The 17,442-nt window shown below is 39.0% G+C and overlaps 1 protein-coding gene across 2 annotated transcripts in view; it reads left to right on the plus strand.

Annotated features, from left to right (window-relative positions):
* EDA (ectodysplasin A) overlaps nucleotides 1-17,442 on the plus strand; it is a 413,746-nt gene that overhangs the window by 319,754 nt on the left and 76,550 nt on the right. The gene's annotated exons all lie outside the window — the stretch shown is intronic.

The following is a 17,442-nucleotide window of genomic DNA, read 5'->3' on the forward strand; positions in this document are numbered from 1 at the left end:
GGTGAAAAGACAGCCTTCAGAATGGGAGAAAATAATAGCAAATGAAGCAACTGATAAAGGATTAATCTCCAAAATATACAAGCAGCTCCTGCAGCTCAATTCCAGAAAAATAAATGACCCAATCAAAAAATGGGCCAAAGAACTAAACAGACATTTCTCCAAAGAAGACATACAGATGGCTAACAAGCACATGAAAAAATGCTCAGCATCCCTCATAATCAGAGAAATGCAAATCAAAACCACAGTGAGATACCATTTCACACCAGTCAGAATGGGTGCTATCCAAAAGTCTACATGCAATAAATGCTGGAGAGGGTGTGGAGAAAAGGGAACCCTCTTACACTGTTGGTGGGAATGCAAACTAGTACAGCCACTATGGAGAACAGTGTGGAGATTCCTCCAAAAACTGATAATAGAACTGCCATATGATCCAGCAATCGCACTCCTGGGCATACACACCGAGGAAACCAGAATTGAAAGAGACACATGTACTTCACTGTTCATTGCAGCACCCTTTATAATAGCCAGGACATGGAAGCAACCTAGATGTCCATCTGCAGATGAATGGATAAGAAAGCTTTGGTACATATACACAATGGAGTATTTTTCAGCCATCAAAAAGAATGCAGTTGAATCAGTTCTAATGAGGTGGATGAAATTGGAGCCTATTATACAGAGTGAAGTAAGCCAGAAAGAAAAACATCAAGACAGTATACTAACGCATATATATGGAATTTAGAAAGATGGTAACCTTAACTCTGTATACGAGACTGCAACAGAGACATAGGTATATAGAACAGTCTTTGGGACTCTGTGGAAGAGGGTGAAGGTGGGATGATTGGGGAGAATGGCATTGTAGCATGTATATTATCATATGTGAAATGAATCACCAGTCCAGGTTCGACGCATGATACAGGATGCTTGGGGCTGGTGCACGGGGATGACCTGGAGGGAGGATATGGAGAAGAGGGAGGTGGGAGGGGGGTTCAAGAAAGGGAACACATGTACACCCGGGGTGGATTCGTGTCAATGTATGGCAAAACGAACCAATATATTAATGTAAGGTAGTTTGCCTCCAATAAAATAAATTTTAAAAAATAAAGTATTCCCCTCTTTCTTTTGAATTTTAATTTGAAGCTAATTACTTTACAACATTGTGGTTGTTTTTGCCATACATTCACATGAATCAGCCATGGGTGTACATGTGTTCCCCATCCAGACCCTCCCTCCCACCTCCCTCCCCATCCCATCTCTCAGGGTCATCCCAGTGCACCAGCCCTGAGCACCCTGCCTCATGCATTGAACCTAGACTGGCGATCTATTTCACATATGATAGTATACATGTTTCAATGCTATTCTCTCAAATCATCCCACCCTCCCCTTCTCCCACAGAGTCCAACAGTCTGTTCTTTACATCTGTGTCTCTTTTGCTGTCTCGCATATACGATCATCGTTACCATCTTTCTAAATTCAATATAAATGTGTTAATATACCGTATTGGTATTTTTCTTTCTGATTTTCTTCACTCTGTATAGTAGGCATATTCCCCTATTTTAACTGAGAAATTGCTTTTGAAAGATCTTAAGAGACAAAGAGTGAAAGAGGAGAGTGAAAAGGTTGGCTTAAGGCTCAACATTTAGAAAACTAAGATCATGGCATCTGGTCCCATCACTTCATGGAAAATAGCTGGGGAAACAGTGGAAACAGTGTCAGACTTTATTTTTTGCGGCTCCAAAATCACTGCAGATGCTGATTGCAGCCATGAAATTAAAAGACGTTTACTCCTTGGAAGGAAAGTTATGACCAACCTTGATAATATATTGAAAAGCAGAGACATTACTTTGCCAACAAAGGTCCATCTAGTCAAGGCTATGGTTTTTCCAGTGGTCATGTATGGATGTGATAGTTGGACTGTGAAGAAAGCTGAGCGCAGAAGAATTGATGCTTTTGAACTGTGGTGTTGGAGAAGACTCTTGAGAGTTCCTTGGACTGCAAGGAGATCTAACCAGTCCATCCTAAAGGAGATCAGTCCTGGGTGTTCATCGGAAGGACTGATGCTAAAGCTGAAACTCCAATACTTTGGCCACCTCATGTGAAGAGTTGACTCATTGGAAAAGACTCTGATGCTGGGAGGGATTGGGGGCAGGAGGAGAAGGGGACGACAGAGGATGAAATGGCTGGATGGCATCACCAACTCGATGAATACAAGTTTGGGTGAATTCTGGGAGTTGGTGATGGATAGCGAGGCCTGGCATTCTACGATTCATAGGGTTGCAAAGAGCTGGACACGACTGAGTGACTGAACTGAACTGAACTAAAGAGACAAACAGTGAATGATGCAAATATCTGTGAAGCCACAGGAATTGTTTATAATAACAAATACTTGGTAAGTCATTGAGAGATTGAGGGAAGTAGCTGTAATAAATATTTGTTCATAAGCGAGCAACTTGTGGGTCCTTTCCAGTTCTATTCCTGCCCAGACAACTATTCAAAGGGCTATTTTGGGCAATGTACCAATGTTCTATTCTCACATAAAAATACAAATGAAGAAATAAAAATTGCATTGCTTATAATTATTATTTCACCTTTAATTTACCAAGTGTAGTTACTTTTCTGACTACTATGATATGTAATGTGGCAGATCTTGATCTTTTATCAGCATAATTCACAGCTTGGGTAGACTTCACATTCAGGACTTCCTCCTTGGGGCCCCTGGACTGCCTTCCTGAAGTTCTTGGAGTTTCTATGCACTTTTTTTAACATGCTGGCTATAACTGGGTTCCTTTCTTTCATGCTCAAGAAAACTCATCAGTTTTATATTTTACCAATATATTTAAGCTTATAAAAAGGAAGTCCCCTATGTTGAAATTGTCACAAAAAACCTATGTATGTTATAGGTATATATCCAAAGGAAACTAAATTACTATTGTGAATTTATATTGTGAATTAATATAATTAATATTATTAATATAATTATAATTAAATTAATTAATTAGTCAAACAAATATTGTGAATATCTGTACTCCCGTATTCACTGCAGCACTATTTACAATAGCCAAAACATAGAAACAGCGTAAGTCTCATTCAAAAGATGACTGGATAAAGAAAATGTGATGTATATATACATATGTATATGTGCATGCTCAGTCGTTTCAGTTGTATCCAACTCTTTGAGACCCTGTGGACTGTGGCCCACCAGGTTTCTCTGTCCTTGGGATTTTCCAGGCAAGAATACTGGAGTGGGTTGCCATGCCCTTCTCCAGGGGATTTTCCTGACCGGGGGATTGAATCCACTTCTGCATCTCCTGCTTTTCCGGCAGATTCTTTACCCTCTGAGCCACCTGGGAACCCCAATAATAAAATGGAATATTATTGAGTCATAAAATAGAAGGAAATCTTGCCATTTGCTACATGATGGACCTTGAGGGTGTTATGCTTATTGGAAAAGCTAGACAGAGAAAGACAAATATTATATAATGTCACTCATATTTGGCATCTAAAAAAACCAAATTCAAAGAGACAAAACAGATTAGTGGTTGCCAGATGCCAAGGGTAGGTAGTTGGGGAAATGGGCAAAGGTGGTCAAGAAGTATGAACTTACAAGATTAAAAAATCTTGGGGATGTAATGTGCACTATAGTGACTATAGTTAACAATGTTTTGTTGTATATCTGAAAATTGATAAGAGTAGATCTTAAAAGTTCTCCTCACAAGAAAAATAATTATAATTATGTGTGGTGATGGATATTAACTTAAAACATTGTGGTAAATATTTCATAATTTATACATATATCAAATCATTCTGTTGTACACCTTAACTGAATACAGTGTTATATGTCAATTATACCTTAATAAAACTGGGGAAAAAAGGAAAACCTATGTATGTATTATGTAATGTATGTATGTATGTATGTTTGAGCCTGCTCAAATTCATGTCAACTGAGTCGGTGATGTCATCCAACCATCTCATGCTCTGTTGTCCCCTTCTCTTCCTGCCTTCAATCTTTCCCAGCATCAGGGTCTTTTCCAGTGAGTCAGTTCTTTGCATCTGGTGGCCAAAGTATTGGAATTTCAGCTTCAGCATCAGTCCTTCCAATGAATATTCAGGGTTGATTTCATTTACAGTTGATTGGTTGAATCTCCTTGCAGTCCAAGGGACTCTCAAGAATTTTCTCCAACACCAGAGTTCAAAAGCATAAATTCTTCAGCTCTCAGCTTTCCCTATGTTCCAACTCTCACATCCCTACCTGACTACTGGAAAAACCATAGCTTTGACTAGATGGAGCTTTGTTGGCAAATGTCTTTACTTTATGATATGAGCCAATGTGAAATAAGATATGTCATAAATATAAAATATGTAGCAGATTTCAAAGACTTAGTACCTAAAAAAGCAATATTTTGGGTATATTCAGTTAAAGTGTAACATTAATTTCACCTGATTGTTCTTTTGCTTTTATAAAATGGCTAACAGAAAATTTTAAATTACATATATGGCTCGATTGTTTCTATTGTTTCTATGGCTTATGTTTCTATTGGACAGTGGTGGTATAAGAATTCTATAGCATTTGTCCTATACTATGTGTGTGTGTGTATTAGTCATGTCTGACTCCATGTACTGTAGCCTGCCATGCTCCTCTGTCCATGGGATTCTCCAGGCAAGAATACTGGAGTGGATTGCATTTTCCTTCTCCACTTAACACTATAACCAGCTGTTTTCAGGCTTACAGCTATTTAGTTTGTCTCTTTAGACTTAATAATTCTGATTCATTTTATTTTTGGCTTCTAAATCCTCAATTGAACATTTCAATGAATACAAGACCAGTACATGCTCCTTCTAAAGCAAAGTTAAGCATTACAGAAATTTATGATGTAGCACAGGGAAAGTAACACCACAGCCTCAGTTTCCAGACATAGCCACAATTGACAATTAAGTAGAATTTCTAGATATATGTGTTTTTAAGGTTTTAAAATGTGAACATCAAAATTGTCCCACTTCCTCCCTTTCTCTGACATCAGAGAAGCAGTGGAAGGTCGTCTTGATGTGCGTGTCAAACAGCTAAAGCTTCGATTCCCACCACTGGAGTCACAATACTCTATTGTTAGCTGGATTTTGTATTTCTTTTCCTTGCCAAGATTCCTTCTCTTCCCCCAAAGAAGTGCCATTTGGCATATATTTATACTAAAAGCTAAAGTGAACTGAAATTAATGTTTAAACAATTTACAAATACTCCTGGAAGGAAAACAAAGAGTCCCAATGGGATATTGTAAAACCAGAACTAAGAATCACTGTTTCAGTGTATCGATCTCAACACAGTACCAGATCATTTCTTTCAGTGGGAATGAAGCAGGACTCTGGTGGAAACATAGCGATCTGGAGAAAACCATATGCATCCATTTTCCTTTAGTCGTAGATTTCTCTCTACTCTGAGGAAGCAGTTTAATGGATGTAGTTGTATGGGGGAAAAGGAATCCGAAGGTCAGAGATAGTTGGATTATGTGTGTGATCTTAAAAATGTTCTTTCCAAATTGCCTGAGACTCTATATAAAAATCATTGATAAAGGAATAAGCTTTTTTCCCCCTTAGGTTCGGCTAATTCCTATAGAGATTCCAGAAACTATTTTCTTTGTTCACATTATTATTAAGAAGTTCAAAGAGTTTGGATGTGTTTCTTGGCATATGTGTATACTAAGTTGCTTCAGTCATGTCCAACTCTTTGTGACCCTATGGACTGTCCGACTCTTTGACACCCTATGGAGCCCTCCAGGTTCCTCTGTCCATGGGATTCTCCAGGCAATAATTCTGGGGTAGGTTGCCATTCCCTTTTCCAGGGGATCTTCCCGACCGAGATCCAGGGATGGAACTTGTGCCTCTTATGTCTCCTGCACTGGCAGGTGGGTTCTTCACCACTAGCGCCACCTGAGAAGCCCATTTCTTGGAACAAATATCAAATTATTTGACATTTTTCCTTGTTGTCCATTCAATGAAATAAATTCATTCAACTTCATATTGTTAAGAAACATTCCAATGAATTTTTAAATCATATTCTGTATGATTGTAGTTCTTGCATTTGTTGAGACCTGTGTGGAGAAAAATACAAACTGCCCTGTTACTGTTGTGCTCTTAGGATCTCTTTCCTCTCTCTTTTACAGTGAAATGTCAGATCTGAACTAGACATTCCAAGTCTTTCCTGAAAGTCTCTGTCATTGTTCAGAGGCATCCTATATACCCTCCAGTTCATTATCATTTTTCTTCTAACCTGACTCTCTTTGCTCCTCAATCCAAATTTCTTTACTGGTCACCTATTTTTGTCTTGCCTCTTCCTCCTCCCATTAGATTGAGAGTTCGTTGAAGTGAGAGACCATGTCTAGATTTAATTCCAAAGTAATACAAGGAACATGTTCAGAAAATACTTAACAAAATTATTGCCTAGAACCCATGTGCTCCAAGCCTTGTCCAAGTTTGTCTTTTTCTATTTATGCCTTATTTAAAAGCCATAAGTGCACATAAAATTGTGTACTTGTTTAGAGATCACAAAAAGATGAACTGAAGTTCAAAACACAAATGGACAATTTGTGAGACTTCTTTATGTTAATGCCTTATTTATATATATTTCACGTTTTTAGTTTTGCTCTTACTGTATAGAAATGTGTCCTGTTTATGCAGCACTGTGTGATCTAATTTATTGAGTAGAATGATTGGCTAGATAGAGCATTGGTTGAAAATAGATAAATAATTCAGGTTCAATTCAGCTGTGGGACTTAGGTGGATCAAATATTTATTTAATTTCTTGGGCAAGGGAAGGTGATGATCTAACACCCATCCTGATCACCTCACAAGAAAATTAGCAGGATCAGTACATCAGAAATGTATCAGAAAGTGCTTTGTAAATTAAGCACTGTATAAATATGAGGTTCTTAAGATGTGATTTTATTTGCAGTTTCAACCTGCAGAAGAACATTCATTTCCTATTGGTTTCTTTTGTAGTTTGTGGATATAGTGTGAAGGTACTTTGGGCTTTGTCAATATAATAAAACATGCCATGCTTTAGACACAGATGTAGTTTATTTGAGAAAATATTAAATAGCTTTTATCTTTTTAAAAAATTAGAATAGAACATGTTCTTAAAATGGCTAAACATAGTAATAAAAATGTTAATATGATAACATACACAGCAAAACCCGAATGTACCTAAGTAATATGTTGCTCACTTATCATTTACTGTTGTAATCCTCATTTTTTAAAGAGCAGCTTAAATTGAGGTAAAAGTCACATACTATGTAATTCACCCATTTAATATGTATAGTTCAGTTCAGTTGCTCAGTCATGTCCGACTCTTTGCGACCCCATGCATCACATCACGCCAGGGCTCCCTGTCCATCACCAACTCCCAGAGTTCACTCAAACTCACATCCATCAAGTCGGTGATGCCATCCAACCATCTCATTCTCTGTCTTCCCCTTCTCCTCCTGCCCCCAATCCACACCAGCATCAGAGTCATTTCCAATTAGTCAATTCTTCGCATGAGATGGCCAAAGTATTGGAGTTTCAGCTTTAGCATCAGTCCTTCCAATGAACACCCAGGACTGATCTCCTTTAGGATGGACTGGTTGGATCTCCTTGCAGTCCAAGGACTCTTTAAGAGTCTTCTCCAAAACCATACAGTTCAAAAGCATCAATTCTTCGGCGGTCAGCTTTCTTCACAGTCCAACTCTCACATCCACAAATGACCACTGAAAAAACCATAGCCTTGACTAAATGGACCTTTCTTGGCAAAGTAATGTCTCTGCTTTTGAATATGCTCTCTAGGTTGGTCATAACTTTCCATCCAAGGAGTAAGCGTCTTTTAATTTCATGGCTGCAATCAGCATCCACAGTGATTTTGGAGCCCAAAAAAATAAATTCTGACAGTTTCCACTGTTTCCCCATCTATTTCCCATGGAGTGATGGAACCAGGTGCCATGATCTTAGTTTTCTGAATGTTGAGCTTCAAGCCAACCTTTTCACTCTCCTCTTTCACTTTCTTTTTTTTTTTTTTTTAAAAAGAATTTTATTAAAAAAGCACAAATGCAAAGAAATGAACAGAGGAAAATTTATGTGTCGAACCTGGACTGGTCACATGATAATATACATGCTACAATTCCATTCTCTCCAATCATTCCACCTTCACCCTCTCCCGCAGAGTCCCAAAGACTGTTCTAAATGCCTATGTTTCTTTTGCAGTCTCTTATACAGGGTTCAGGTTACCATTTTTCTAAATTCCATATATATGCGTTAATATACGGTATTGATGTTCTTCTTTCTGGCTTACTTCACTCTGTATAATTGGCTCCAATTTCATCCACCTCATTAAAACTGATTCAAATGCATTCTTTTTGATGGCTGAGAAATACTCCATTGTGTATATGTACCAAAGCTTTCTTATCCATTCATCTGCAGATGGACATCTAGGTTGCTTCCATGTCCTGGCTATTATAAACAGTGCTGCAATGAACATTGGAGTACATGTGTCTCTTTCAATTCTGGTTTCCTTGGTGTGTATGCCCAGGAGTGCGATCGCTGGATCATATGGCAGTTCTATTTCCAGTTTTCTGAGGAATCTCCACACTGTTCTCCATAGTGGCTGTACTAGTTTGCATTCCCACCAACAGTGTAAGAGGGTTCCCTTCTCTCCACACCCTCTCCAGCACTTATTGCATGTAGACTTTTGGATAGCAGCCATTCTGACTGGTGTGAAATGGTATCTCATTGTGGTTTTGATTTGCATTTCTCTGATGATGAGGGATGTTGAGCATTTTTTCATGTGTTTATTAGCCATCTTTATGTCTTCTTTGGAGAAATGTCTGTTTAGTTCTTTGGCCCATTTTTTGATTGGGTCACTTAGTTTTCTGGAATTAAGCTGCAGGAGCTGCTTGTATAATTTGGAGATTAATCCTTTATCAGTTGCTTCATTTGCTATTATTGTCTCCCATTCTGAAGGTTGTCTTCTCATCTTGCTTAGAGTTTCCTTTGCTGTGCAGAAGCTTTTGATTTTAATTAGGTCCCATTTGTTTATTTTTGCTTTTATTTCCAATATTCTGGGAGGTGGGTCTTGGAGGATCCTGCTGTGATTTATGTCGGAGAGTGTTTTGCCTACGTTCTCCTCTAGGAGTTTTATAGTTTCTGGTCTTACATTTAGATCTTTAATGCATTTTGAGTTTATTTTGGTGTATGGTGTTAGGAAGTGTTCTAGTTTCATTCTTTTACAAGTGGCTGACCAGTTTTCCCAGCACCACTTGTTAAAGAGACTGTCTTTTCTCCACTTTATATTCTTGCCTCCTTTGTCGAAGATAAGGTGTCCATAGGAGCGTGGGTTTATCTCTGGGCTTTCTATTTTGTTCCATTGATCTATATTTATGTCTTTATGCCAGTACCATACTGTCTTGATGACTGTGGCTTTGTAATAGAGCCTGAAGTCCGGCAGGTTAATTCCCCAGTTCCATTCTTCTTCCTCAAGATTGCTTTGGCTATTCGAGGTTTTTTGTATTTCCATACAAATTGTGAGATTATTTGTTCTAGTTCTGTGAAAAATATTGTTGGTAGCTTGATAGGGATTGCATTGAATGTATAAATTACTTTGGGTAGTATACTCATTTTTACAATATTTATTCTTCCAATCCACGAACACGGTATATTTCTCCATCTATTCATGTCCTCTTTGATTACTTTCACTAGTGTTTTATAGTTTTCTATGTACAAGTCTTTTGTTTCCTTAGGTAGATATATTCCTAAGTATTTAATTGTTTTCATTGCAACAGTGAATGGAATAGCTTCCTTAATTTCTCTTTCTATTTTCTCATTATTAGTGTATAGGAATGCAAGGGATTTCTGTGTGTTGATTTTATATCCTGCAACTTTGCTGTAATCATTGATTAGCTCTAGTAGTTTTCTGGTAGAGTCTTTAGGGTTTTCTGTGTAGAGGATCATGTCATCAGCGAACAGTGAAAGCTTTACTTCTTCTTTTCCAATTTGTATTCCTTTTATGTCTTTTTCTTCTCTGATTGCTGTGGCCAAAACTTCCAGAACTATGTTGAATAGTAGTGGTGAGAGTGGGCACCCTTGTCTTGTTCCTGACTTTAGGGGAAATGCTTTCAGTTTTTCACCATTGAGGATAATGTTTGCTGTGGGTTTGTCATATATAGCTTTTATTATGTTGAGGTATGTCCCTTCAATTCCCACTTTCTGGAGAGTTTTTATCAAAAATGGATGTTGAATTTTGTCGAAGGCTTTCTCTGAATCTATTGAGATAATCATATGATTTTTATTTTTCAGTTTGTTAATGTGGTGTATTACGTTGATTGATTTGCGTATATTGAAGAATCCTTGCATTCCTGGGATAAAGCCCACTTGGTCATGATGTATGATCTTCTTAATGTGTTGTTGGATTCTGATTGCTAGAATTTTGTTAAGGATTTTTGCATCTATGTTCATCAGTGATATTGGCCTGTAGTTTTCTTTTTTTGTGGGGTCTTTACCAGGTTTAGGGATTAGGGTGATGGTGGCCTCATAGAATGAGTTTGGAAGTTTCCCTTCCTCAGCTGTTTTCTGGAAGAGTTTGAGTAGAATAGGTGTTAGCTCTTCTCTAAATTTTTGGTAGAATTCAGCTGTGAAGCCGTCTGGACCTGGGCTTTTGTTTGCTGGGAGATTTTTGATTACAGTTTCAATTTCCGTGCTTGTGATGGGTTTGTTCAGATTTTCTATTTCTTCCTGGTTCAGTTTTGGAAAGTTGTACTTTTCTAGGAATTTGTCCATTTCTTCCAGGTTATTCATTTTATTGCCATATAATTGCTGATAGTATTCTCTAATAATCCTTTGTATTTCTGTGTTGTCAGTTGTGGTCTCTCCATTTTCATTTCTAATTTTATTGATTTGGTTCTTCTCCCTTTGTTTCTTGATGAGTCTGGCTAGTGGTTTGTCAATTTTATTCACCTTCTCAAAGAACCAGCTTTTGGCTTTGTTGATTTTTGCTATGGTCTCTTTTGTTTCTTTTGCATTTATCTCTGCCCTAATTTTTATGATTTCTTTCCTTCTACTGACCCTGGGGTTCTTCATTTCTTCCTTTTCTAGTTGCTTTAGATGTAGAGTTAGGTTATTTAGTTGACTTTTTTCTTGTTTCTTGAGGTATGCCTGTATTGTTATGAACTTCCCCCTTAGCACTGCTTTTACAGTGTCCCAGAGGTTTTGGGTTGTTGTGTTTTCATTTTCATTCATTTCTATGCATATTTTGATGTCTCTTTTGATTTCTTCTATGATTAGTTCATTATTCAGCAGCGTGTTGTTCAGTCTCCATATGTTGGCACTTTTAACAGTTATTCTCCTGTAATTGAGATCTAATCTTACTGCATTGTGGTCAGAAAAGATGCTTGGAATGATTTCAATTTTTTTGAATTTACCAAGGCTAGATTTATGGCCCAGGATGTGATCTATCCTGGAAAAGGTTCCGTGTGCGCTTGAGAAAAAGGTGAAATTCATTGTTTTGGGGTGAAATGTCCTATAGATATCTATTAGGTCTAACTCTTCTATTATATCATTTAAAGATTGTGTTTCCTTGTTAATTTTCTGTTTAGTTGATCTATCCATAGATGTAAGTGGGGTGTTAAAATCTCCCACTATTATTGTGTTATTGTTAATTTCCCCTTTCATACTTGTTAGTAATTGTCTTACATATTGCGGTGCTCCTATGTTAGGTGCATAAATATTTATAATTGTTATATCTTCTTCTTGGATTGATCCTTTGATCATTATGTAGTTTCCTTCTTTGTCTCGTTTCACAGCCTTTGTTTTAAAGTCTATTTTATCTGATATGAGTATTGCTACTCCTGCTTTCTTTTGGTCTCTATTTGCATGGACTATCTTTTTCCAGCCCTTCACTTTCAGTCTGTATGCGTCCCTCGTTTTGAGGTGGGTCTCTTGTAGACAACATATATGGGGGTTTTGTTTTTGTATCCATTCAGCCAGCCTTTGTCTTTTGGTTGGGGCATTCAACCCATTTACATTTAAGGTAATTATTGAAAAGTAGGATCCCGTAGCCATTTTCTTTATTGCTTTGGGTTCAAGTTTATACACTCTTTCTGTGATTCCTGTCTATAGAAGATCCTTTAGCATTTGTTGGAGAGCTGGTTTGGTGATGCTGAATTCCCTCAGCTTTTGCTTGTCTGTAAAGCTTTTGATTTCTCCTTCATATTTGAATGAGATCCTTGCTGGGTATAGTAATCTGGGCTGTAGGTTATTTTCTTTCATCACTTTAAGTATATCTTGCCACTCCCTTCTGGCCTGAAGAGTCTCTGTTGAAAGATCAGCTGTTATCCTTATGGGAATCCCCTTGAGTGTTATTTGCTGCTTTTCCCTTGCTGCTTTTAATATTTGTTCTTTGTGTTTGATCTTTGTTAATTTGATTAATATGTGTCTTGGAGTATTTCGCCTTGGGTTTATCCTGTTGGGGACTCTCTGGATTTCTTGGACTTGGGTGATTATTTCTTTCCCTATTTTAGGGAAGTTTTCAACTATTATCTCCTCAAGTATTCTCTCATGGTCTTTCTTTTTGTCTTCTTCTTCTGGGACTCCTATGAGTCGAATGTGGGAGCGTTTAACATTGTCCCAGAGGTCTCTAATATTGTCCTCATTTCTTTTAATTCGTTTTTCTTTTTTCCTCTCTGTTTCATTTATTTCTACAATTCTATCTTCTAGTTCGCTTATCCTGTCTTCTGCCTCTGTTATTCTACTGTTTGTTCCCTCCAGAGTGTTTCTGATCTCATCTATTGCATTATTCATTGTATATTGACTCTTTTTTATTTCCTCTAAGTCCTTATTAAATCTTTCTTCCATCTTCTCAATCCTTTTCTCCAGGTTATTTATCTGTAACTCCATTTTGCTTTCAAGATTTTGAATCATTTTCACCATCAAAATTCGAAATTCTTTATCAGGTAGATTCCCTATATCTTCTTCTTTTGTTTGTGTTGGTGGGCAATTATCTTGTTCCTTTACTTGCTGGGTATTTCTCTGCCTCTTCATCTTGCTTATATTGCTTTGCTTGGGGTGTCCTTTCCCTCTTCTTGCAGTTTGTGGAGTTCTCTTTATTATGTAGTTTCTTCGCTGTGTGTGGGGTTGGACAGGTGACTTGTCCGGGTTCCCTGGTTAGGGAAGCATGTGTCGGTGTTCTGGTGGGTGGAGCTGGATTTCTTCTCTTTCCTTTAGAAGACAATGGGCTACTTTTCTGGGAGCCTGATGTCCTCTGCCAGTATTCAGAAGTTGTTTTGTGGACTTTACTCCACGTTCAAATGTTCTTCTGATGAATTTGTGGGGAAGAAAGTGGTCTCGCCGTCTTGTTCCTTCCTCCCCAGAACACTGGATTCTTATATTCCACTTCGTGGTGGAGTATCTCTTCCCAGCTGCTCCAGCAAGGCGCAGCCGCTGCAGCTTACTTTGGACGAGGGGTATCTCCTCAAGGCCGCCCCTCCTGCTTTGAATGTGGATCAGCTCCTCCCGGCCCTCCGGTGCCCGAGCAGCCACCGCCTCCTGGACGTGGTACAGCTCCTCTCGGCCACCGCCCTAACTCTGGGCGCGGGGCAGCTCCTCTCAGCCACGATTCTGCACGTGGTCGGTTGCCCCGGGAGCCGGGCGTCTCTCGCGTCTGCGCCGCATGGAGCCGGGCGTCTCTCGCGTCTGCGCCGCCGGGAGCCGGGCGTCTCTCGCGTCTGCGCCGCCGGGAGCCGGGCGTCTCTCGCGTCTGCGCCGCCGGGAGCCGGGCGTCTCTCGCGTCTGCGCCGCCGGGAGCCGGGCGTCTCTCGCGTCTGCGCCGCCGGGAGCCGGGCGTCTCTCGCGTCTGCGCCGCCGGGAGCCGGGCGTCTCTCGCGTCTGCGCCGCCGGGAGCCGGGCGTCTCTCGCGTCTGCGCCGCCGGGAGCCGGGCGACTCTCGCGTCTGCGCCGCCGGGAGCCGGGCGACTCTCGCGTCTGCGCCGCCGGGAGCCGGGCGACTCTCGCGTCTGCGCCGCCGGGAGCCGGGCGACTCTCGCGTCTGCGCCGCCGGGAGCCGGGCGTCTCTCGCGTCTGCGCCGCCGGGAGCCGGGCGTCTCTCGCGTCTGCGCCGCCCTCCTCTTTCACTTTCATCAAGAGGCTTTTGAGTTCCTCTTCACTTTCTGCCATAAGGGTAGTGTCATCTGCATATCTGAGGTTATTGATATTTCTCCCAGCAATCTTGATTCCAGCTTGTGCTTCTTACAGCCCAGCGTTCCTCATGATGTACTCTGCATATAAGTTAAATAAGCAAGGTGACAATATACAGCCTTGACGTACTCCTTTTCCTATTTGGAACCAGTCTGTTGTTCCATGTCCAGTTCTAACTGTTGCTTCCTGACCTGCATACAGGTTTCTCAAGAGGCAGGTCAGGTGGTCTGGTATTCCCATCTGTTTCCGAATTTTCCACAGTTTATTGTGATCCACACAGTCAAAGGCTTTGGCATAGTCAATGAAGCAGAAATAGATATTTTTCTGGAACTCTCCTGCTTTCTCCATGATCCAGCGGATGTTGGCATTTTGATCTCTGGTGCCTCTGCCTTTTCTAAAACCTGCTTGAACATCTGGGAGTTCACAGTTCACAGAAAAAGAAAGATATAAGCATCTGAATGCAGAGTTCCATAGAATAGCAAGGAGTGATAAGAAAGCCTTCCTCAGGGATCAATGCAAAGAAATAGAGGAAAACAACAGAATAGGAAAGACTAGAGATCTCTTCAGAAAATTATAGATACCAAGGGAATATTTCATGCAAAGATGGGCTCAATAAAGGACAGAAATGGTATAGCCCTAACAGAAGCAGAAGATATTAAGAAGAGGTGGCAAGAATACAGAGAAGAACTGTACAAAAAAGATCTTCACAACCCAGATAATCACGACGGTGTGATCACTCACCTAGAGCCAGACATCTTGGAATGTGAAGTCAAGTGGGCCTTAGAGAGTGTCACTACGAACAAAGCTAGTGGAGGTGATGGAATTCCAGTTGAGCTCTTTCAAATCCTGAAAGACAACTAGGTAGTTTTTAAAATGTTCACAGAGTTCCACAACCACCAAAATCAATTTTAGAATATTTTTAACACCACAGAAAGAAGCCCTTTAGCTGTCATTCCCGAACTCCTGCATTACCTCTGCTAACCCTAGGCAACCACTAATCTCAACAGATATACTTATTATGGATATATCTTATCAGTGAACTCATACAATATATGGTCTTTTGTGTCTGACTTCTTTTTTTTTTTTAAGCATTTGAAAAATATTTTATTTTTTTTTTAAGATGCGTATTTATAATTTTTTTATTTAATTTATTTTTTTAATTTTTTTGTAGGTCTCTTTCTCTTGTTTATATTGAAATATAATTGGCATATAACATTATGTTAGTTTCAAGTGTACAATACAGTGGTTTTATATTTTTATGTACTGCAAAACAATCATCACAATATGTCCAGTTAACATCTATCACTCTGTTCAGTTCAGTTCAGTTCACTCAGTCATGTCTGACTCTTTGTGACCCCATGAATCACAGCACGCCAGGCCTCCCTGTCCATCACCAACTCCCGGAGTTCACCCAAACTCATGTCCATCACTCAAGTCGGTGATGCCATCCAGCCATCAGAGTCTTTTCCAGTGAGTCCACTCTTCACATGAGGTGGCCAAAGTATTGGAGTTTCAGCTTTAGCATCAGTCCTTCCAATGAACACCCAGGATTGATCTCCTTTAGAATGGACTGGTTGGATCTCCTTGCAGTCCAAGGGACTCTCAAGAGTCTTCTCCAACACCACAGTTCAAAAGCATCATATCACTACACATGGTTAAAATTTTTTTCTTATGATGAGAACTTTTGATATCTAATTTCTTAGCAACTTTCAAATATACAAAACAGTATTATCCGCTATAGTCACCATGCTGTCTATTACATCCCCAAGACTTATTTTATACCTGGAAGTTTGTACCTTTTGATCCCCTTTACCTATTTCTGACATAGACCAAGACAGACATGATTGGAAATTAATCCAATTGGCTATCTGTGTGAAATGAATCATTACTTTTTTTAAAAAAAAAAATTAATAGCATTTATACATTGAAGGTATTTGATTTTTTTATAACTAGCACTTCAAATGCAACAAGCATTTGAAGCAACAAGCATTTGACCCAACAAGTAAAGCTTTCTACAGTTCATAACTTTTATAAATAAAATAAATTAAATGCACAGTGAATAAGTTCTCTGAAATATTTCAATATTTCTGCAAGTTTAGTAACATCATAAAATACATTTCAACTAAAATTCACAAATCTAAACACCTGTTAGGCATTTTTAGGCGTTTTAAGTTGGAAATGAAGACCAGTGTTACATCGTAATATGCCAATTACAAATAGTACTTCAAATAACAAATACTACAGTTTGTCCCAAACTTTAAAAACTATTCATGAACCAACACTGAACTATTGATGGCTATGAGAATTGTTTCCTAGCCTTTTTGAAAATTTCAACCCATTTACGTTTAAGGTAATTATTGATAAGTACGATCCCGTAGCCATTTTCTTTATTGCTTTGGGTTCAAGTTTATACACTCTTTCTGTGTTTCCTGTCTATAGAAGATCCTTTAGCATTTGTTGGAGAGCTGGTTTGGTGATGCTGAATTCCCTCAGCTTTTGCTTGTCTGTAAAGCTTTTGATTTCTCCTTCATATTTGAATGAGATCCTTGCTGGGTATAGTAATCTGGGCTGTAGGGTATTTTCTTTCATCACTTTAAGTATGTCTTGCCACTCCCTTCTGGCCTGAAGAGTTTCTGTTGAAAGATCAGCTGTTATCCTTATGGGAATCCCCTTGTGTGTTATTTTTTGCTTTTCCCTTGCTGCTTTTAATATTTGTTCTTTGTGTTTGATCTTTGTTAATTTGATTAATATGTGTCATGGAGTATTTCACCTTGGGTTTATCCTGTTGGGGACTCTCTGGGTTTCTTGGACTTGGGTGATTATTTCTTTCCCTATTTTAGGGAAGTTTTCAACTATTATCTCCTCAAGTATTCTCTCATGGTCTTTCTTTTTGTCTTCTTCTTCTGGAACTCCTATGAGTCGAATGTTGGAGCGTTTAACATTGTCCCAGAGGTCTCTAATATTGTCCTCATTTCTTTTAATTCGTTTTTCTTTTTTCCTCTCTGTTTCATTTATTTCTACAATTCTATCTTCTAGTTCGCTTATCCTGTCTTCTGCCTCTGTTATTCTACTGTTTGTTCCCTCCAGAGTGTTTCTGATCTCTCTATTGCATTATTCATTGTATATTGACTCTTTTTTATTTCTTCTAAGTCCTTATTAAATCTTTCTTCCATCTTCTCAATCCTTTTCTCCAGGTTATTTATCTGTAACTCCATTTTGCTTTCAAGATTTTGAATCATTTGC

Source organism: Moschus berezovskii, chromosome X, assembly GCF_049115385.1.
Source record: "Moschus berezovskii isolate FMDL1 chromosome X, NW_MosBer_1.0, whole genome shotgun sequence".
In the NCBI taxonomy this organism is placed as follows: Eukaryota; Metazoa; Chordata; class Mammalia; order Artiodactyla; family Moschidae; genus Moschus; species Moschus berezovskii.